Source organism: Taudactylus pleione, unplaced genomic scaffold, assembly GCF_031769625.1.
Source record: "Taudactylus pleione unplaced genomic scaffold, aTauple2 ptg001127l, whole genome shotgun sequence".
Taxonomy (NCBI): Eukaryota; Metazoa; Chordata; class Amphibia; order Anura; family Myobatrachidae; genus Taudactylus; species Taudactylus pleione.
In genome coordinates, this window is record NW_028285528.1 from 1088480 (window position 1) to 1111704 (window position 23225).

Sequence of the window (23225 nt, forward strand, 5' to 3'; positions counted from 1 at the left end):
GATGCTCCGGATGTCCAGAGAGCGTTAATTGGACAGATGAGGGATGCGGCGTCCTATACTGGGGAAGCGTCATTGGATACAAGCCTGCTGACCTCTAGAGTTGTCGGTCCTTGTGGCTGAGGTCCTGGAGATCTGACGCAGATTCTAAGAAGGGCCTGGAGGCCTTACCCTTTAATGGGGAGTTGTTATTTGGTCCAGACCTGGATAAAATAGTGGATACGCTGGCTAAATCCAAGTCAGCATTCCTCCCTTCGAGTACATCACATCCTAAGGTCAGGAGCTCTGCCCTTCGGTCCTTTCGAGGCAGTCGGCGACCAAGGCCGCCTCTAAGCCCAAGAAGCAGGCATTGGAGTGCCAGGCGCCCTTCTTCCAAGCAGTAAGATAAACCTTCTGCCTGATGGGACGGGCCTCCCTCTGGAGGACCCCAGAGTGGGAGGCCGACTTCTTCAATTTGCCCAGTGCTGGCACAATACCACCACTGATGCCTGGGTTCGAGAAGTGGTCTCCCAGGGGTACGCCCTGTCCTTTCGGCACAGACCACCCCACCGTGTTTTCTGCATGAGTCCTCAGGACAAAACCAAATTTTTGCAGATTCAAGAAGCTATATAGTCCTTGCTGAAAGCAGGGGTCATTGTTCCAATTCCTCAGTCACAACAGGGAACGGGGTACTACTCTACTCTGTTTCTGGTGCAGAAACCAAATGGTTCTCATTGCCCTAGCCTCAATTTGAAGTCTCTGAACAAGTTCCTCAGAGTTCCCAAATTCAGGATGGAAACATTACGTTCCATCATTCTGGCGATGGAACCGGGGGATTACATGGTCTCCCTGGATATCCAGGACGCCTACCTCCATGTTCCTATAGTTCCTTCACACCAGTGGTATCTGAGGTTTGCTATACTGCAACATCACTACCAATTTCGGGCGCTACCCTTTGGCCTCTCTACGGCACCAAGGGTTTTCACCAAAGTGATGGCGGTCATGGCCACCCCCCTTCGGAGCCAGAATGTACGGCCCTTTTGGATCCGGACTGGGTTCTGCTCACAACAGATGCCAGTCTCCGGGGTTGGGGGGCAGTGACTGGCTCGTTGTCGCTTCACTTCAGAACCGCTTCCCCAAGAAGCGGTTCTCCCCATCAACATTCTGGAGCTGCGGGCCATGTAGAGGGTCCTGCAGTCGTCCGGCACCGCTCTTCTAGGAAAGACAGTACAGGTTCAATCCGACAACGCCACCACAGTGGCATACATCAACCACCAGGGAGGAACTCGCAGTCGTGCTGCGATGTTGGAGGTGTCTCGCATCCTGGCTTGGCCGGAGTGCCACATTCCAGCAATCTCGGCAGTCTTCAACCCCGCAGTCCTCATTTGGAAGGCGTACTTCCTCAGCCGTCACGACGTGCATCCCGGGGAATGGTTGCTTCACCCAGAGGTATTTCAGCTACTCGTGGACTGATGGGGGCTGCCGGAGCTGGACCTGATGGCCTCCCGTCAGAATCACAAGTTGCCTGTGTACGGGTCAAGGACAAAGACGCAGGCGCAAGTCTGGTAGATGCACTGTCGGTGAAATGGACGTTTCAACTGGCGTATCTATTTCCTCCGATATCCCTGCTGCCTCGGGTACTACGGAAATTCAAGCAGGACGGCGGCACGCTTCTGCTGGTGGCTCCTGCGTGGCCCAGACGTCCTTAGTATTCCGATCTGCGGAGCCTCTCCATCTACACTCCGTACCTTCTTCCTCAGCGTCAGGGACCTGTTGTCTCAAGGGACCTGCCTTTGCCTGGATCTGGGTCGGCTGTCTTTGATGGCGTGGCTCTTGAGACAGCCGTCCTAAGGTCTTGGGGCTTCTCAAGCTCTGTTATCAGTACCATGCTGAGGGCATGCAAGCCGGCTTCCGCACGGATTTACCACAGAGTGTGGCACACTTACTTTCAGTGGTGTGAGTCCAGAAACTGTGATCCTCAGGTGTTCCGAGTTTCTAGGATTTTGGCTTTTCTTCAGTCAGGGATTGGACCTAGGCTTACGTTTTGCCTCCCTGAAGGTTAATGTGTCCGCGCTGTCTGTGTGGTTCCAACATAGGATCGCTACACTGCCAGATGTTGACACTTTTTTCCAAGGTGTTCTTCGAATCCAGCCTCCATTTGTGCCTCCAGTGGCTCCTTGGGACTTGGCAGTGGTTCTTCGGGCCCTGCATGGTCCTCATTTTGAGCCTCTTGAGTCGGTGGAACTCAAGTGGTTAATGTTTAAGACTGTTTGTTTTTCTCCTGGCGATTGCTTCTGCCAGGAGGGTATCAGAATTGGGGGGCGCTCTCCTGTCGTCCCCCTTTTCTGATTTTTCACCAGGACATGGCGGTGCTTCGCACTCATCCTGAGTTTCTGCCTAAAGTGGTTTCTAAGTTCCACATTAATTAGGAACTTGTTGTACCAGCTTTTCAGTCACCTGATCTTTCAGCTGGTGAGGCTTCCATGGATGTAGTTCGTGCTCTCAGAATTTATGTGGACCGGACTGATTCCGTTAGGAAGTCTGATTCTTTGTTTGTCCTCTTTGGTTTTCACAGGAGGGGTTGGCCTGCCAACAAACAAACGTTAGCCCGTAGGCTTTGTTCTGTTATTTGTGAGGCTTATGCACAGGAGGTTTTACCTGTTCCACCCTCCATTAAGGCTCATTCCACTCGGTCTGTGGGTCCCTTTTGGGCTGCTAGACGTGGCGCCTCTGCTGTTCAGCTATGTAAGGCAGCCACCTGGTCTTCCATTCAGACATTTTTGAGATTCTATGCGTTTGACACCTTTGCCTCTCAGGTTGCATCCTTCGGGTGCTGGGTTCTCCTTTCTGCACAGGAGCGTCCCCGCTTCGGTGGTGGCACATGTTTCTTCCAGTACTTATCTTCTCTACAGTATCTTCTCTCAGTTGTCGGGGTTCCTTCTCTCTCTATGTTCCCATTGGTCCCGTCTGTGTTCCTCACAGCTGCTTTGAGCGATCCAGGTCCTGTCTGTGTTCCTCACAGCTGCTGTGAAAAAATTCCAGGGTGCTGAATTCCTTCTGTCTTTTGCTTTGGAAAACAGATCATTTATTGGTGGCATATTCAGGCGCAATAAGAAGTATATAGTGGTAATGCTCAGCCACTGGAAGTCTTTATAATGGTATAATGTATCATATATATGTGCGAGGAATGTTTACGTATTGGTCATGTCCCAGGAGGGTTATGGGGGACTTCAGGAATCACCCAGAGCTTCTGACAAAACTTGGCATGTAACTGGATACTTGTAATGACAGCTGTGGAGTTAGGAGCGGAATACATAGGAATTACGCCGGACACAAGTCCGGTGGTTTAAATCCCGACAGCGGCAGGCCGACATGGCTGAAAATACCAATCGTCCCCAGGTAAGTATGAACTAACCCCCCTAACACTAACCCTCCTTAGAGGTGCCTAACCCTAACCTTCCCCCCAGTGCCTAACCCTAATCCCCCCTCTAAGTGCCTAAACCTAACCCCCCCTTCCCCACCGCCTAAACCTAAGTCCCCCGGGGGGGTGCCTAACCCTAATTCCCCCCCCAGGAGCCCTAAACCTAACATCCCCCCCCCGCAGCTGTCTGCAGCGGCGCTCGGCATCACTTCGATCGGGATGCCGGGCGCTGGTCTCCCGGCGTCGGTAAAATGACAGGCGTCTAGAATTAGACGCCTGTCATTTAACCCTCGCTGGGATAAAGCAGTCGGGAAGCCGGCTGTCGGACTTACGTGCGCCGGCTTCCCAATTGCATACTGTCAGGAGCATAGAGAAATATAAAATGTTGAATGACACAAAAGCATAGTGCAGGCAATGCAGAGAAGCCAGGAGTGATACATGAACTGGTGGTAACAGAAACTTGAAGGTCTGCAAAACTGGATACAAACAAGAACCATATGCTGCAGAGTGGATGAGTCAGAGTCACATGCAGTAATAGGAGGGACAGCTTGCAGAGGCCCAGCTGGCTTTAGCTGCACATATTATGGGCTGGGGATATACAGACTGGATATAAGCAAAGGCAAAAAGCTGCAGAGTAGATGAGACAAACTCACAGACAGCAGTGGAGATGCAGTTTGCAAAAGTCCAGTAGGCAGAAGCGCAGGTTCAGGCCACAGAATACAATCCAGGGAAAACATTCAATGACCAGCAGGGGGCGTGGTGAGGGGCAGGAATAAATAGTCTGGGAGGCAGGGGCAGGTGGTTAAACAGGGGAGTGATAATAACTCCTGCATGTGAGGAGACAATGTCATAATACATCAGCAGCACCTCTGGTGGCACAGAGGTACTACAGGCCAGATACAAACTAAAGGACAGTGTCCTCACATCGATGTAACTTATTTTCACTGGTGCAAAGAGCATTTGATATGTGTCTTGGAGAAATAAGATCCCTGGCCAGGAGCATTGGTGTAACCTTATGCAGTACAGCGTTGTGTGACGGCCTCTAATGGAGCGTACACACGGTCAGATTTGTCAGACTTGTCAGATTTGTCAGATGAACGATTAAACGATCTGAACGATTTGAACGATTTTACCAAAGTTTTGAACGATTTGAACGATTTGAACGATTGAACGATTTTTGACTGCATTAAAATGAATGGAATCGTCCAAGTCTGACTGCAAACCCATCAGATGTCAGATATCGTTATCTGACAAACGGGAACGCGCATCGTTGATCGTCCATCGTTCAGGCATGTCAGATATGAACGATTTTCCTTCAGATATGAACGACTGAACGATTTTTAAATCGTTATCGTTCATATCTGAAGGAAAAATCTGATCGTGTGTATGCACCATTAGGAGTCTTATGGGGCTGGGTCACAGCAACCTCTGTCAGACACTGACCAGGGCTCTATGGCTGGGGGGAAAGGGGAGACATACTGGTCACTCAGTGTTACATGTCTGACTGTGTTATGTGTGTTCTCTGTGATGTCTATTATATTTTTTTTCTAGAGAGTTCTGCTGTGAGGATCCAGCGTCTTTATTACACATCATACATTCTGTATTCTCACTGATTCACTGAGGATGGACAAGGACGGGAGTAACAGGACTGAGAGGATCTTACATCTCACCCTGGAGATCATCTATCTGCTGACAGGGGAGGTGAGGGATCTGGGGGTGTCACAGTGACATCACTTATATCTATAGTAATAATACAGGGACATGACTGGGGAGGTGAGAGGGTCTGTGAGTGGCACAGTGACATCACTTATATCTATAGTAATAATACAGGGACATAACTGGGGAGGTGAGAGGGTCTGGGAGTGGCACAGTGACATCACTTATATCTATAGTAATAATACAAGGACATGACTGGGGAGGTGAGAGGGTCTGTGAGTGGCACAGTGACATCACTTATATCTATAGTAATAATACAGGGACATAACTGGGGAGGTGAGAGGGTCTGGGAGTGGCACAGTGACATCACTTATATCTATAGTAATAATACAGGGACATGACTGGGAAGGTGAAGGGATCTGGGAGTGTCACAGTGACATCACTTATATATATAGTAATAATACAGGAACATGACTAGGGAGGTGAGGGGATCTGGGAGTATCACAGTGACATCACTTATATCTATAGTAATAATACAGGGACATGACTGGGAAGGTGAAGGGATCTGGGAGTGTCACAGTGACATCACTTATATATATAGTAATAATACAAGGACATGACTGGGGAGGTTAGGGGATCTGGGAGTGTCACAGTGACATCACTTATATCTATAGTAATAATACAGGGACATGACTGAGGAGGTGAGGGGATCTAGGAGTGTTACAGTGACATCACTTATATCTATAGTAATAATACAGGGACATGACTGGGAAGGTGAAGGGATCTGGGAGTGTCACAGTGACATCACTTATATCTATAGTAATAATACAGGGACATGACTGGGGAGGTGAAGGGATCTGGGAGTGTCACAGTGACATCACTTATATATATAGTAATAATACAGGGACATGACTGGGGAGGTGAGGGGATCTGGGAGTGTCACAGTGACATCACTTATATCTATAGTAATAATACAGGGGCATGACTGGGGAGGTAAGGGCATCTGGGAGTGTCACAGTGACATCACTTATATCTATAGTAATAATACAGGGACATGACTGGGGAGGTAAGGGCATCTGGGAGTGTCACAGTCACATCACTTATATCTATAGTAATAATACAGGGACATGACTGGGGAGGTGAAGGGATCTGGGAGTGTCACAGTGACATCACTTATATCTATAGTAATAATACAGGGACATGACTGGGGAGGTGAAGGGATCTGGGAGTGTCACAGTGACATCACTTATATCTATAGTAATAATACAGGGACATGACTGGGGAGGTGAGGGGATCTGGGAGTGTCACAGTGACATCACTTATATATATAGTAATAATACAAGGACATGACTGGGGAGGTGAGGTGATCTGGGAGTGTCACAGTAACATCACTTATATTTATAGTAATAACCTAGCAGCAGGGAGTCAGTCTCAGATACTAGTATCGGTCCCACAGTCCTTTCTGGAGTTGGGAGTTAGTACATTGCTCTCATTATTTTCTTTTTGTCATTGACACATATATGTCAGAGCTGAAGCAGATACTGTATACTCTACTTTTTCCTGTATATAGGAGATTGTTACAGGACTTACTACTTCTTGTATATTATAAAGTTATCACCTGAATAAACTGCCCCATTTAGCTGGAGTTTAATTTACCTTCTCATTTATATTTCCCCAATACACAGGATTACACAGTAGTGAAGAAGACATCCGGTGAGTTTGAGACACCTAGCAGCCGTCCCTGTGTGTCAGGAGGACTAAGCAGGACCCAGGGCCCCATCACGGTGCCTCCACCTCACTCACTGATACATGAGAGACACAGTGACCAGAAGATCCTGGAATTCACCAACAAGATCATTCAGCTGCTGACTGGAGAGGTGACTGCTGGGAATGGGACATTATACAGTAACACCAGGGGATGTGTCTGGGTGATGACTGGAGAGGTGACTGCTGGAAATGGGACATTATACAGTAACACCAGGGGATGTGTCTGGGTGACGACTGGAGAGGTGACTACTGGGAATGGGACATTATACAGTAACACCAGGGGATGTGTCTGGGTGATGACTGGAGAGGTGACTGCTGGGAACGGGACATTACACAGTAACACCAGGGGATGTGTCTGGGTGATGACTGGAGAGGTGACTGCTGGGAATGGGACATGATACAGTAACACCAGGGGATGTGTCTGGGTGATGACTGGAGAGATGACTACTGGGAATGGGACATTATACAGTAACACCAGGGGATGTGTCTGGGTGATGACTGGAGAGGTGACTGCTGGGAATGGGACATTATACAGCAACACCAGGGGATGTTTTTGGGTGATGACTGTATCATTGTGTATATCAGGTTCCTATAAGTTGTCAGGATGTCACTGTCTATGTCTCCATGCAGGAGGGGGAGTATATAGAGGAACACAGGGGTCTGTACAAGGACGTGATGATGAAGAATCACCGGCCTCTCACATCACTGTGTAAGAGGAGACCATCATTTATTGTACAGAGGAGAGTAGGTATGGGGCACCCTATATACACACATCACCTGATAATCACATATATACAATGTACTCAGTCACGGTGTGTCTCTTACAGATGGATCCAGTAACATAAATAACCCAGAGAGATGTCCCCGTCCTCTTTATTCACAGGATTGTACAGAGAAGAATCACAGGACCCCACAGGAGCATCAGGTAGATGGGATTTAGGGTCTCACCAATATACCACAATTACTGTAACTATATGATCTGTAGAGAAGCTGTGTGTGTCTTATACACTGATATTGTACTGTGTAATCTCAAGTAATAACATCAGACACTATGCAAATTTTTATTATTTAATTAGGGTGAAGATCTCACTAATATTAAGATAAATTATATAGAAGGAGAAGAAGAAGAGACGTATGTGACTGATATGAAGGCAGAAGATATAGAGGGAGAAGAAGAGACGTATGTGACTAATATAAAGACAGAAGATACAGAGGGAGAAGAAGAGACGTATGTGACTAATATGAAGTCAGAAGATATAGACAGAGAAGAAGAGACGTATGTGAGGGGTGATCAGCAGTGTAAGGAGGAGGAAATCCCTACAGATATCAGCAGAGGTGAGTAATAAACACATTACAGAATAGAGTTACATATTCTCCTTATTCAGTAACTACAACAGTATCTTACCCTACACCCTTCTCTGTTAGTGCAAATTAATAAAGGAAATGTATCTGTCCAGTGGGGGAGTCAGCAACTATCAGCCCCTATTATACTCCTGCTCTCCCCCTCACATCATGTCACTGTGTGTTACCAGCCCAGAGATCTGACCAGTCTCCTCCCCACACTCTCTGGTGCTCATACATCAGGAGCCATCAGCCCCTATTATACTCCTGCTCTCCTCCTCACATCATGTCACTGTGTGTTACCAGCCCAGAGATCTGATCAGTCTCCTCCCCACACTCTCTGGTGTATCTCATACATCAGGAGCCATCAGCCTCTATTATACTCCTGCTCTCCTCCTCACATCATGTCACTGTGTGTTACCAGCCCAGAGATCTGACCAGTCTCCACCCCACACTCTCTGGTGTATCTCATACATCAGGACCCTATTATACTCCTCTCCCCCTCACATCATTTCACTGTGTTTTACCAGCCCAGTGACCTGACCAGTCTCAACCTCACATTCTCTGGTGTATTTCATACATCTGGAGCCATCAGCCCTTATTATACTCCTGCTCTCCCCCTCACATCATGTCACTGTAAGTTTCCTACTTAGAGATCTGACCAGTCTCCTTCCCACACTCTCTGGTGTATCTCATACATCAGGAGCCATCAGTCCCCATTATACTCCTGCTCTCCCCCTCACATCATGTCGTTGTGTGTTACCAGCCCAGAGATCTGACCTGTCTCCTCTTCACAATATCTGGTGTATCTCATACATCAGGAGCCATAAGTCCCCATTATACTCCTCCTCTCCCCCTCACATCATGTCACTGTGTGTTACCAGCCCAGAGATCTGACCAGTCTCCACCCCACACTCTCTGGTGTATCTCATACATCAGGACCCTATTATACTCCTCTCCCCCTCACATCATGTCACTGTGTGTTACCAGCCCAGAGATCTGACCAGTCTCCTCCCCACACTCTCTGGTGTATCTCATACATCAGGTGCCATCAGCCTGTATTAAGACTCCTGCTCTCCCCCTCACATCATGTCACTGTGTGTTACCATCCCAGAGATCTGATCAGTCTCCACCCCACACTCTCTGGTGTATCTCATACATCAGGTGCCATCAGCCTGTATTAAGACTCCTGCTCTCCCCCTCACATCATGTCACTGTGTGTTACCATCCCAGAGATCTGATCAGTCTCCTCCCCACACTCTCTGGTGTATCTCATACATCAGGACCCTATTATACTCCTGCTCTCCCCCTCACATCATGTCATTGCGTGTTACAAGCCTAGAGGTCTGACCAGTCTCCTCCCCACACTCTCTGGTGTATCTCTTACATTATACTCCTGCTCTCCCCCACACATCATGTCACTGTGTGTTACCAGCCCAGAGATCTGACCAGTCTCCTTCTCACACTCTCTGGTGTATCTCATACATAAGGAACCATCAGCCCCTATTATACTCCTGCTTTCTCCCTCACATCATGTCACTGTGTGTTACCAGCCCAGAGATCTGACCAGTCTCCTCCACACACTCTCTGGTGTATCTCATACATCAGGAGCCATCAGCACCTATTATACTCCTGCTTTCTCCCTCACATCATGTCATTGTGTGTTACCAGCCCAGAGATCTGACCAGTCTCCTCCCCACACTCTCTGGTGTATCTCATACATCAGTGCAAGTGATATAGCTATACTAAATAAATCACTGGTCAATGTGATGAAACCCCATATAACAGCCATGATTCTGGCTTGTGCACTACCACATGTGACAATACCCACTATGTTTTTTGAATAATATGTGATTGTCAGTATACTGTGTACTACCCATCACACACAGACACACAACCACACTCCCGTCATTGCACAGTTGCTTCTCCACTTTCTGTGCTTAGATGCTCTGTCATGCTGCCTCCCCCGCTCTGTGCCCTGCTCCATTCCCCTACCCTGTACTGCTGCCTCCCCCGCTCTGTGCCCTGCACCATTCCCCTACCCTGTCCTGCTGCCTCCCCCGCTCTGTGTCCTGCACTATTCCCCCATCCTGTCCTGCTGCCTCCCCCGCTCTGTGCCCTGCACTATTCCCCCATCTTGTCATGCTGCCTCCCCCGCCCTGTGCCCTGCTCCATTCCCCTACCCTGTACTGCTGCCTCCCCCCGCTGTGTGCCCTGCACCATTCCCCTACCCTATCCTGCTCCCTCCCCCGCTCTGTGCCCTGCACCATTCCCCTACCCTGTCCTGCTGCCTACCCCGCCTTGTGCCCTGCTCCATTCCCCTACCCTGTACTGCTGCCTCCCCCGCTGTGTGCCCTGCACCATTCCCCTACCCTGTCCTGCTGCCTCCCCTGTGCCATTCCCCTACCTTGCTGCTTCCCCCGCTCTGTGCCCTGCACCATTCCCCTACCCTGTCCTGCTGCCTCCCCCACTCTGTGCCCTGCACCATTCCCCCATCCTGTCCTGCTGCCTACCCTGCTCTGTGCCCTGCTCCATTCCCCTACCCCTGTACTGCTGCCTCCCCCGCTCTGTGCTCTGCACCATTCCCCTACCCTGTCCTGCTGCCTCCCCCACTCTGTGCCCTGCACCATTCCCCCATCCTGTCCTGCTGCCTACCCTGCTCTGTGCCCTGCTCCATTCCCCTACCCCGTACTGCTGCCTCCCCCGCTCTGTGCTCTGCACCATTCCCCTACCCTGTCCTGCTGCCTCCCCCGCCCCTGTGCCCTGCTCTATTCCCCTACCCTGTCCTGCTGCCTCCCCCGCTGTGTGCCCTGAACCATTCCCCTACCCTGTCCTGCTGCCTCCCCCACTCTGTGCCCTGCACCATTCCCCCATCCTATCCTGCTGCCTCTCCTGCTCTGTGCCCTACACCATTCCCCTACCCTGTCCTGCTGCCTCCTCCGCTCTGTGCTTTGCACCATTCCCCTACCTTGTCCTGCTGCCTCCCCCACTCTGTGCCCTGCTCCATTCCCCTACCCTGTCCTGCTGCCTCCCCCGCTCTGTGCTTTGCACCATTCCCCTACCCTGTCCTGCTGCCTCCCCCACTCTGCGCCCTGCACCATTCCCCTACCCTGTCCTGCTGCCTCCCCCGCTCTGTGCTTTGCACCATTCCCCTACCCTGTCCTGCTGCCTCTGTGCCGTTCCCCTACCCTGTCCTGCTGCCTCCCCCGCTCTGTACCCTTGGGCATTCCCCTGCCATGTGCCATTTCCCTCTCCTGCTACCTCCTCGGCTTTGTGCCTTTCCTCTACTCTGTCCTGCTGCCTCCCCCGCTCTGTGCTTTGCACCATTCCCCTACCCTGTCCTGCTGCCTCCCCCACTCTGTGCCCTGCACCATTCCCCTACCCTGTCCTGCTGCCTCCCCCGCTCTGTGCTTTGCACCATTCCCCTACCCTGTCCTGCTGCCTCTGTGCCGTTCCCCTACCCTGTCCTGCTGCCTCCCCCGCTCTGTACCCTTGGGCATTCCCCTGCCATGTGCCATTTCCCTCTCCTGCTACCTCCTCGGCTTTGTGCCTTTCCTCTACTCTGTCCTGCTGCCTCCCCCGCTCTGTGCTTTGCACCATTCCCCTACCCTGTCCTGCTGCCTCCCCCACTCTGTGCCCTGCTCCATTCCCCTACCCTGTCCTGCTGCCTCCCCCGCTCTGTGCCCTACACCATTCCCCTACCCTGTCCTGCTGCCTCCCCCGCTCTGTGCTTTGCACCATTCCCCTACCCTGTCCTGCTGCCTCTGTGCCGTTCCCCTACCCTGACCTGCTGCCTCCCCCGCTCTGTACCCTTGGGCATTCCCCTGCCATGTGCCATTTCCCTCTCCTGCTACCTCCTCGGCTTTGTGCCTTTCCTCTACTGTGTCCTGCTGCCTCCCTCACTCTGCCCTTGGACATTCCCTACCCTGTCCTGCTGCCTCCTCAGCTCTGTGCCCTGTGCCATTCCCCTACCCTGTACTGCTGTCTCCCCAGCTTTGTGCCATTCCCCTACCCGTCCTGCTGCCTCCCCTACTCTGTGCCCTCTGATGTTCTCCTACCTTGTCCTGCTGCCTCCCCTACTCTGTACACTGCGCGCGTTCCCCTACCCTGTCCTGCTGCCTCCCCCACTCTGTGCCCTGCACCATTCCCCTACCCTATCCTGCTGCCTCCCCCACTCTGTGCCCTGCACCATTCCCCTACCCTATCCTGCCTCCCCCACTTTGTGCCCTGCACCATTCCCCTGCCCTATCCTGCTACCTCCCCCACTCTGTGCCCTGCACCATTCCCCTACCCTGTCCTGCTGCCTCCCCCACTCTGTGCCCTGCACCATTCCCCTACCCTATCCTGCTGATGACCAGAAGACCATATAGAGGCTGCTTTTGCTACTTATGTATCCACTTGGAGAACTTTGTGTAGTGTGGACGCAGCTGTTAGTAATTATCCCACAAGTTTCCCATGTGTATGTGTGAGGGCGGTCTAGATGGATATTGTTGTTCACCAACATCAGAGGATGTCCTTGTGGCTGGATCTATGACTTGTGCAGATAATGTGCTTGTGTCATTTTATCTGTTCAATGAGAGTCTTGTTTCTTGTTGGTTCATTTGTTAATGTAATAATGTGGTCACTGTTTGTACCTGCAAATTAAACAGCTAAACCTCTTCATTTATAATAATATGGTGGTGTAGTGGGGTTAGGATTGCTGCCTCACAGCACTAAGTTCATGAGTTTAATTTTCAACCAAAGTGATGTGTGAAGTTTGTATGTGTTCCCTGCAAAAATCATACTGGTAGGTTAATTGACCTCTGACCCAAATTAAGCATATTGTGTGTGCTAGTAGATATGGTTGTGAATATAGATTGTAAGCCTATTGGCCAAATATTCTTTGTAAAGCGCTGTGAAATGTGTGGGCTTTATGAAGAGCTCTGAAAAATAATAATACAGTTATTGTATTTCAAGCAGATGGACTCACAAGCAGGAATGACTTAGAGGGAGATCTCATCTTGTCTACAGATATTAAAATAGAAGATAACATCACACAGGAATCTCCAGGAGATAATCCCGTTATGCTAAATATACATCCAGTACCTCACAGTGCAGCTATATCATCTGATCCCTCTAATTGTGACCAATGTTCTCCTGATACCTCAGCTTTTGTTACACATAGTGCAGCTCATACACCTGATAAAATATTTCCCTGTTCTGTGTGTGGGAAATGTTTTACATATAAATCAGCTCTTGTTAGACATCAGAGATATCACACAGGTGATAAACCATTCCCATGCTCTGAGTGTGGGAAATATTTTACACGGAAATCATATCTTGTTGTGCATCAGAGAAGTCACACAGGTGAGAAGCCATTTCCATGTTTTGAGTGTGGGAAATGTTTTACATATAAATCAGATCTTGCTATTCATCAGAGACGTCACACAGGTGAGAAACCATTTCCATGCTCTGAGTGTAGTAAATGTTTTACACAGAAATCAGATCTTCTTACACATCAGAGATGTCACACAGGTGAGAAACCATTTCCATGCTCTGAGTGTGGGAAATATTTTAAACTGAAATCACATCTTGTTACACATCAGAGAAGTCACACAGGTGAGAAACCATTTCCATGTTCTGAGTGTGGGAAATATTTTACACGGAAATCATATCTTGTTGTGCATCAGAAAAGTCACACAGGTGAGAGGCCATTTCCATGTTCTGAATGTGAGAAATGTTTTACATATAAATCAGATCTTGTTATTCATCAGAGATGTCACACAGGTGAGAAACCATTTCCATGTTCTGAGTGTGGGAAATGTTTTACACGGAAAACGAACCTTGTTACACATCAGATGTCACACATGAGGAAAGTATTTCTATGAACTAATAGAAAACAGGGTTTTAGTAACACTCCACTCACAGTATTTTAAGTTCTTCATCCGCAGATAATTGGTATATTTGTCATTAATATAAAAAGAGGAGGAATGTACAGCGCTAGAGAAATCTCAACAACAATAAATAATATAGGGCTTGGTAAAGATGCATTAAAATGTATAATATCTTATTTGAATACACGCAGGGAATTTTATTTATATATATATATATATATATATCAGTATTATTCCAGTATCAGAATATACCGTGATACTTTCCATGTGGTTCTCATTATGCCTAAATCTAAGCTCTTCATATTCTATATATTTGCAGAATAAGTCTCCATTAGGGACCTAGGATGAATATTAATTTGCTTAGATATATATATTATATCAGCCCTTATTAGTGTAATTGGGTGCTTGGGTATGACCATATCATGTGACTCACTAGAGGACACTATCGCACGTTATTACTAATATTATCAACATTATAACTATGCAATATGGTATCATAATGTGTTTATAACGTGACCTTGATCCCAGTGATGCTGCCTCTATACAGATCACTAATCCGTTATCTTTACTATATCATGTATGTAAATTATACCTTATGGTGTTATAACTTAGGAGAATCGCTATGATATATATAACATGTGATGATTGGGATTGGTCAGCTCCATCACGTGACATTGTACTCATGCTATGTGCGCGGAGACCTGTATTTCTATATCTTCACCATGACAACTCTTACTCAATGTTACTGGTGTAACCGGTCACGTGATTGCGGTTTACCATGTGACTGGGTGGAACAAATCATCCAAGCCTCTTGCTGGTTTTTCTACAGATAGCTCCTTGATTGGTACATTCCAGTCATGTGTGTGTGTTTATACCACATGACCGGGTGGATCTGATTATCCAGACTCCCTTTCTAGTTCATTCTGGAACTCTGCAGAGATCGACATGATTGGTTCGTTCCAATCATGTGCTGTTGAATACATCATGTGACACGGACTTGGGCCCGGCTGCTGTGCTGCATTAATGGGTAAATGGAACTTTTTATTCTTGATTATACATTCGGTGATGATTCCCTTCTATGTAATACATTTATTATTCTTATATATGACATGACTAATTATGGTTCCCCTCCTGATGCTTGTTTGATCTGCTCCTTGGGTATATAAGGCAGACATATTATACTGTATGATACGCGCTTCTGAACAGATTGTTGGTCTAATTCTACACCGAAACGCGTTAGTCACTTTATCCACTGCTCACGTTTGGGCCCCTTATCCTTCCTTATCCAGACCAGGAGTGAAAGCAGGAATATGAGGACTCCCAGCGATTACACCTGCCAGCCATCACCCACTGCGAGCTTTCCTGCTAAAGACTGGATGGACTTCTGTTACAGCAACCTGGTAATATAACTATCTGCCAACTGGCAATTACCCGGATGCACCAAACTTCTTTCCATCACCTATTAGCTTGTGACGTCACCATTTACATCTGGTTCTCTATTTACTATTATTGGTGCCCACTTATTTGTAATCAGAATTAGCCTGAATATCAGTGACCTCTGTTTTATATGATTTCTATGTATTATGTTTGTAATTTCGATCATTGATATTTTCATATTAAATACTGTACATTTAATTTATGATGCATCTTTATTAAGCCACATGTGAATTAATTATTGTTTTTAGATTTCCCTAGCGCTGTACAACGCTCCTCTTTGTATAATGTGTTATATCTTATTAGAGGATGAACCCCATCTATGTATAGCTGCTATATAACTCCTCAGACATCACCTATCAGATCTAATCTTTCCTAATCCTCCATGTGTCAGTAATATAAGACTGGGATAGATCACTCAGGTGACACCTTTAGTACTGTCTTTATTCTATTAGATATCTGCACCAGTCTCCGCAGTAATAACAGACCACGTCGTTATATAGGGGCTACATTTTATGTATATCAGTCATACACAGAGAAGATAAAATACATTATTATACTATTAGATATCAGCACCACTCTCTGCAGTACTAACAGACCACGTCATTGTTATATAGGGGATACATATTATGTATATCAGTCATACACGGAGAAGATAAATACATTATTAGTCTATTAGATATCAGCACCACTCTCTGCAGTAATAACAGACCACGTCATTGTTATATAGGGGATACATTTTATGTATATCATTCACACAGAGAGAAGATAAATACATTATTAGTCTATTAGATATCAGCACCACTCCCTGCAGTAATAACAGACCACGTCATTGTTATATAGGGGCTACATTTTATGTATATCAGTCATACACGGAGAAGATAAAATACATCATTTTTGAAAACAGAGTTTATTATGGAAACTTATGGGTAGAATCCAGCTGTTTGCTGCTTTGGAATGGTGGATTTATGGTGATGCACAAACCACAAAGAATTTCATGGAGGTCGTTACAGAAAATAAATAAAAACATTCACTTTTTATCACTTGCAATCCAATGAAAAATGTTTTTGCCTGTTTTGGGGAGATTATTTTGGCCTCTTTAGGAGAAATAAAGAAACTAATGGTATCTCTAATAAACAAGGTAATAATTGTGTGCGTTCTGCATAAATAATACCAGAGACAATTATTGTCAGCACCACAAATCTACACTACAAGGGCCGGAAATAAAGGCCTCAGTGATCTGGCTGCTGTCTCCTAACAACAGTACAAGATCCATCCCGCAGACCTTCATAGACTATGTGATATAATGTGTATAGCGCTGAAGAGCGGCGCTGCCAAGGTGGTCACTGGTGAGGGTACATAGACTATGTGATGTATATTATGGTGTTACAGATAATGACTGTAACTGTACGTTCCTTATATATATTACTCATCCCGAGGTCATTATTCCCCATTTCTCTCCCATGGATGGATTATACTGATCACCGTGTGCTCGTCACAGATACATGTAATATATAAGAGGATCCAGCAATGTGTAGTGTTTTATGATGATCACAGTAAGCTCAGTTCTTCATTTGGGGTATTATACAGGTGACATGTACCACCCACAAGGTGCAAATTATAATGTGCACCATACTCACCACTATGCATACTCTGCCTCTCATATACAGGTATCATTAGCTGGTATAAGTAATGTTACTGGTATTAGCAGTCAGTGATGATGGCGTACCTCACACTGACAGTAGTGACACCAAACATGTATGTGTGTCTATGCAAATGGGAGACGGAAATCACGTGTACAGTACTCACCACTATGCATACTCTGCCTCTCATATACAGGTATCATTAGCTGGTATAAGAAATGTTACTGGTATTAGCAGTCAGTGATGATGGCGTACCTCACTTACACTGACAGTAGTGATACCAAACATGTATGTGTGTCTATGCAAATGGGAGATGGAAATCACATGTGTACTGTACTCACCACTATGCATACTCTGCCTCTCATATAAAGGTTTCTTGTAGTACCAATAGATTTCCTCTTTGTTTAAAAACAGGTTTTTATTAAAACAAAGGTAAGATTAAAGTGAATAGATATGCTTGACACATTATATAGAAACAGAATGTATTACAATGTGGGTTTCATGCTCCCCCTGGAGTGAGGTTACCAGTGATGCTGTTAGGAATCAAACTAGATGGTGCAAACAAGGGTGTTACCGCCATCCAGGGTATCGGTATGCAGCTCACCCGGGCAGTTCCTCCTACAGCCAACATGTTTCCAGATATTATATCTCTTTATGAAGGCATGGAGGGTAACTTCCAAAGTGTCCACTTATATAGTAACAGTAATAGTTTTCTCTTTAAAATGGTGTCATTTCCGGTTCCGGTGCTGAGGAGTCTTAATATTTAAAATAAGTATCTTCAGGGGAGGGGGACAGTAGTGGCTGGTATCATAGTGAAGGTCTCCAGATAAAAAAAAGCGATCTCCGGATCTTCAGGTAATGAAATATCTTGAGTGGGATGGCGGAAGTGATGTCACCACGATCCCGGAAATGAATAGGTCCGATATCGGAAGCATCTTCAGGGAATTGTGTGATACGTAGTCCATTGTGCCTGAGAATTGGGTCCAGCCGCCATCTTTAGGGTGCTTTGTGTTTGAAAGAAAACTGGAAGGAATTGACGGCGTCCGGTGGACAGGAAGTGGTGTTACTTGTCCTCCAGGGATCATGGGAAATGTAGGTCAATGGGACATTTCTTTTGGAATCTTACTGAAATTAGATCTGAGAGACAACTGAGGTATCTTTTTTTTCAATATTAAATTTTTATGGTTTCACAAATGTAAACTGTAAAACAAAAGACATAAGAAAAAACAAAGTGGGAAGGGAGAGGATACACATAAAGAAATGATCCCTATATCTATTCATAACAATAAAGAATCACCAGTCCATTTACAATATAGTATTCTAAATTCAATCAGAATTGAGAAATAATAAAATATTAAAGTTATATAACAATAGAACCGAGATGGGGAATGACTATTTCTTGGCCAACTATCAATTATCTGTGATTCCAATACACACTCCAGCTAAATCAGCGAGTCGGGGTTGGAGTAAGAGCACCCAGCTGTCTCACATTCATAACATGGGCTTGTATCTTGGTTTCAATAGTATATACAGTATACTCGGAATAAAGCTGGGCATCCACTATCCAATTTTCTGTCAGATATCTGATACCTAGCTGGGATGCCGCGGCTGTAGTCTACTTTTATACCTAGCCGGGACACCGCAGCTGTAGTCTATTTTTATACCTAGCCAGGACGCAGTGGCTGTAGACTACTTTTATACCTAGCCGGGACGCCGCAGCTGTAGTCTACTTTTATACCTAGCCGGGACGCCGCGGCTGTAGACTACTTTTACACCTAGCCGGGACGCAGTGGCTGTAGTCTACTTTTATACCTAGCCGGGACGCCGCGGCTGTAGACTACTTTTACACCTAGCCGGGACGCAGTGGCTGTAGACTACTTTTATACCTACCCGGTACGCCGCGGCTGTAGACTACTTTTATACCTAGCCAGGATGCCGCGGCTCTAGACTACTTTTATACCTAGCTGGGATGCTGCGGCTGTAGACTACTTTTATACCTAGCTGGGACGCCGTGGCTGTAGACTACTTTTACACCTAGCCGGGATGCTGCGGCTGTAGACTACTTTTATACCTAGCTGGGACGCCGTGGCTGTAGACTACTTTTACACCTAGCTGGGACGCCGTGGCTGTAGACTACTTTTACACCTAGCCGGGACACCGCGGTTGTAGACTACTTTTACACCTAGCCGGGACGCCATGGCTGTAGACTACTTTTATACCTAGCTGGGATGCTGTGGCTGTAGACTACTTTTATACCTAGCTGGGACGCAGTGGCTGTAGACTACTTTTATACCTAGCTGGGACGCAGTGGCTGTAGACTACTTTTATACCTAGCTGGGACGCAGTGGCTGTAGACTACTTTTATACCTAGCTGGGACGCAGTGGCTGTAGACTACTTTTATACCTAGCTGGGACGCAGTGGCTGTAGACTACTTTTATACCTAGCTGGGACGCAGTGGCTGTAGACTACTTTTATACCTAGCTGGGATGCTGCGGCTGTAGACTACTTTTATACCTAGCCAGGACACCACGGCTATAGACTACTTTTACACCTAGTCAGGACGCCGCAGTTGTAGACTACTTTTACACCTAGCCGGGACGCCATGTCTGTAGATGACTTTTATTCACAGTTATGAAGTGTAGGTATAAATCAACAGTGCAGGGGTAACGTATGACATCTCTCCATATGGTAAAGGTCCTTCATTAAGGTCTCCACCACCCCGATCAAAGCACACATAATAACTGAACACAGGTGATATAGACACATAGTGACCATACAGTACGTAGCCCCCACAAAGGGCATACTTATTACTATTCACTATCTATGTGGAAGAAGTTTATACGGGTGGAATGAGTAACTTATGCACGGCAGGTGCTCATGGTGAACACGTAGTTAGAGGTACTACGGATAGTAGCACCCTAGGGAGCTTAGTAAACACCTATACCAATACCCCCTTCAAAGGACATACCATAAATATTTTAATTGATTTGTTTCATTACCATCTACAGGAAGGCCTTAAAAACTCTTGGAGCACTGTGACTCCATATAATTAAATAACAGCCTAATTTTATATGTGCAACAGTGTGATCATTTCATTAGAAAGAATTCCACTCAACATAATACAACACTTCATAGAGGTGTAACCCTAACCATAGTTCCTTTTACCAACATATATGACATGAGAGGGGATAACTCACCTGCTAATAAATCCTTATAGTGTTCTATTACAGTTTATATTCTACCTTACAGCTAGTTTGTTGCAAAAGTAGTTTGCCACATGAATCCAAACTAGATTCTTTCTGTAACATGGATATAGCCACTTATACAGCTTCACTTGCTGCTAGTTATGCCGACAGTCATTTGTTTGTAAATTCACATGAAAGTGTTAAAAACCAGAAAAAATTGCTGCCTTTGTGCAGGGGGCCAGCCACTTACTCTGAGGGAAACTGATCCTGAACTTTATTCCCAATCCAAGATGCTCTGGAGTGAAGCCGGCGTTAACGGTAAATGGACCTGGAAAATTGTTACACCTGCAGTCAAGTGGGTCAAAATTACCCTGAAATGTTTAACCCCACATTTTTAATTTATTTGCAAAGATTTGTAAATCCATCGGTATATTTTAGTTAAAAGACTCATAAAAAAGTGTGAAATAAAAGACCTTAGAAGTTATATTAGGAACTTTAATTTACTATTATGAAAAACTATGAAATTAACAAAAATAGACATCCTTAGTCTCACTTATTAAACTAGATAAAAGTTAACTTTTTGACATAAATTTTACATTTTGGTATAAGTGAATACGAGATCTTAATAAATAATAATCGCTGCCAGAAGCCTCCTGCTCTGTGTCACTCTGCTGGCTGCGTATACTAACGTGATCTTCATTTACCTCACTTTCTGTCCAATGGTCACTTTGGGCCTGATTCAGAAGCACTCGCAAAAAGCGAGCGCTTGCTCTAAATCAGGGCGGCCGCTTTTTTTTAATTCGGCCTCTTGGCCGCTCGCTAAGCTGTGGGTGACCACCCACAGTTTTAGCTGGTGGCCAGATGATGGTCGCGACCATCGGGCTTGCGACGAGACCCTTGTGGTAGGGTCTCAACTGCTGCAAGCCCTAGTGAGCTTCTGGCTCTAATAGAGCTGGAAGCTCACTACTGACATCACGTGTGATGTCAGTAGGGCCGCCCACAAACGGCAGGTGTTCCTTTGGGAATGCCTCCGTTTGGGAATTCCACCTACAAAACGGGGCGAGCTGCCGATCAACATCGACAGCTGCCCCGTTTGTAGCAAGCCCCGGAGCGAGAGAATTTCTCTCTCGCTACGGGGCTTGCGCGCGTGCACAATGCACAAACATCGACCTGCTTGTGAGCGCATAGCGCTTGCGAGCGGGTCTGAATCAGGCCCTTTGTTCTGAATCAGATTCCTCTGAAAAAGATAAAATACGTTGCCGTTCACGTTCCTCACGATCCATTTTGAAGAAAAACCTATAAATAACAAAAAACATACAATAAATACTACACTAATTTGGCACAAATTGTAACATGGACTGTAAGGTTGGGTCATATTTACCTTTTTGACGTTTGCACGCGTCTATCTCCCTGCGCAGTCGCACGTCAACTAAGCTGTGGTGAAAACCAAGAAGTGGTCTTATCTCCAGCTACTGAGAAGTTTGGCAACATCTCATTACATTACACAAAAATACACACAAGTGAAAACTGCCCAGGTCATAATAACCCAGCCTGACTGACGCCGGGTTAAATCCGCAGCACATACTTTGCATGAGAGCAGTATAGGTGCAGATGCTTGGTTGCTTCTCTTGCCTTTGCTAGACAGATGCAGAGTAGTATAGCACACAATATGGCACTGAGTAATATGCAACCACTGGGTACGTGATAGTACAAATACAAGTGGGTCTGCATTATAGTGATCCTGCCTATGCTCAGATAAGCTGCAGGAGAGCACAACACAGAGTATGGCACTGTGCAGTGACCAACAGTATGTGACAGTCCTCACAAATACCAGCAATGTGAATGTACAGACACACCCTGTATACACCAGTATGTTAGGGCAATAGTGAGAAAAATGGTAAAGGCATAAGTTGACAGTATAGAGAAAATATGCAGACAGACAGCGCTAGCATAAGTCACATACAATGCAGAAATAGTGTAACTGTAATAGGGCACTACCATCAACTACTCAAACATTAAATCTGGTAGGCTATAGTGCTACAACAAACCTGGCTGTATGTAGGGGAACCGGACCCAGCATTTCCCAGAGAGCTGTGGCTGAGCCTGTAGAAGATGACCAACAGAGACCTGATGGGGCGGAGCCGAAGGAGAGCAGCTCAGTGAGGCTAGGCCATGACTGAATGGTGCCTTGAGCTGGGGGAGGGGCTGCTGTAATAAGGAAGCTGAGTTCCCCTGCTGATTGTTAACCACCAGGAAGCTGGATCTCGCTCCATATATACCCTGGTGGTCTAGTGGATTAAGCGGACGGCGCCAGTGTTCACACTCAGCACCTCCAGTCTGTCCCCTGAGACCAGAGGTAAGACTGCCCAACCACAGGTTACCGCGAGCGTTAACCAGCCTTACCTTCTCCTGTGTCCGAGTTGCAATCTTGGGTACTCCCGCAGGGCCAGCTAGCAAGGTCCCCAGAAGCCCAGCCAAAAGTGCCAAGCGAGGATATGGAGTTGCCCGGTACCCGGAGGGTTGATAAAGCGGCAGCACAGATGTCCCGTGTTTTGTCTGATGCTGCACGCTCGTGAGTACAAAAAAGTTAAATAAAATAACTCATAAAATAAAGCTTTGGGGTGCATAAGGAAGCCCACTGTGACAAAGGTGAACCGACTCCTGCTGTCCACCAACGAAACTTATTGATTGGCCTCAGGCTCCGTGGCGGGGTATAGGGGGGAAGGACTATTGCATCCTGGGATGGCAAAAGCTTTAACTGTGTGTTTGGTCCCAGCTACACCCCAAGGTCTCTCTGTAGAGCCCTATGGACCCTGAAGAAGAAATTGGAGTTTTGCACTTTTTTCACCTATTCTGGAAGTGGGGAAAACTTTTTGCAGCTTTTTCCTATGAAGAATTTGCACCTGTGAAAAGCGGCTCATTGAATTT

At 46.5% G+C, this 23225-nt stretch overlaps 1 pseudogene across 1 annotated transcript in view; it reads left to right on the forward strand.

The window, feature by feature from the left end:
* LOC148453579 (uncharacterized) overlaps nt 1-23225 on the forward strand; it is a 54989-nt pseudogene that overhangs the window by 3803 nt on the left and 27961 nt on the right. Inside the window, exons 2-7 of the transcript XR_015874904.1 lie at nt 4949-5098; nt 6739-6930; nt 7451-7568; nt 7648-7745; nt 7897-8155; nt 13118-14016. The product of XR_015874904.1 is annotated as an uncharacterized LOC148453579 (transcript). The remainder of the gene's footprint in view (nt 1-4948; nt 5099-6738; nt 6931-7450; nt 7569-7647; nt 7746-7896; nt 8156-13117; nt 14017-23225) is intronic.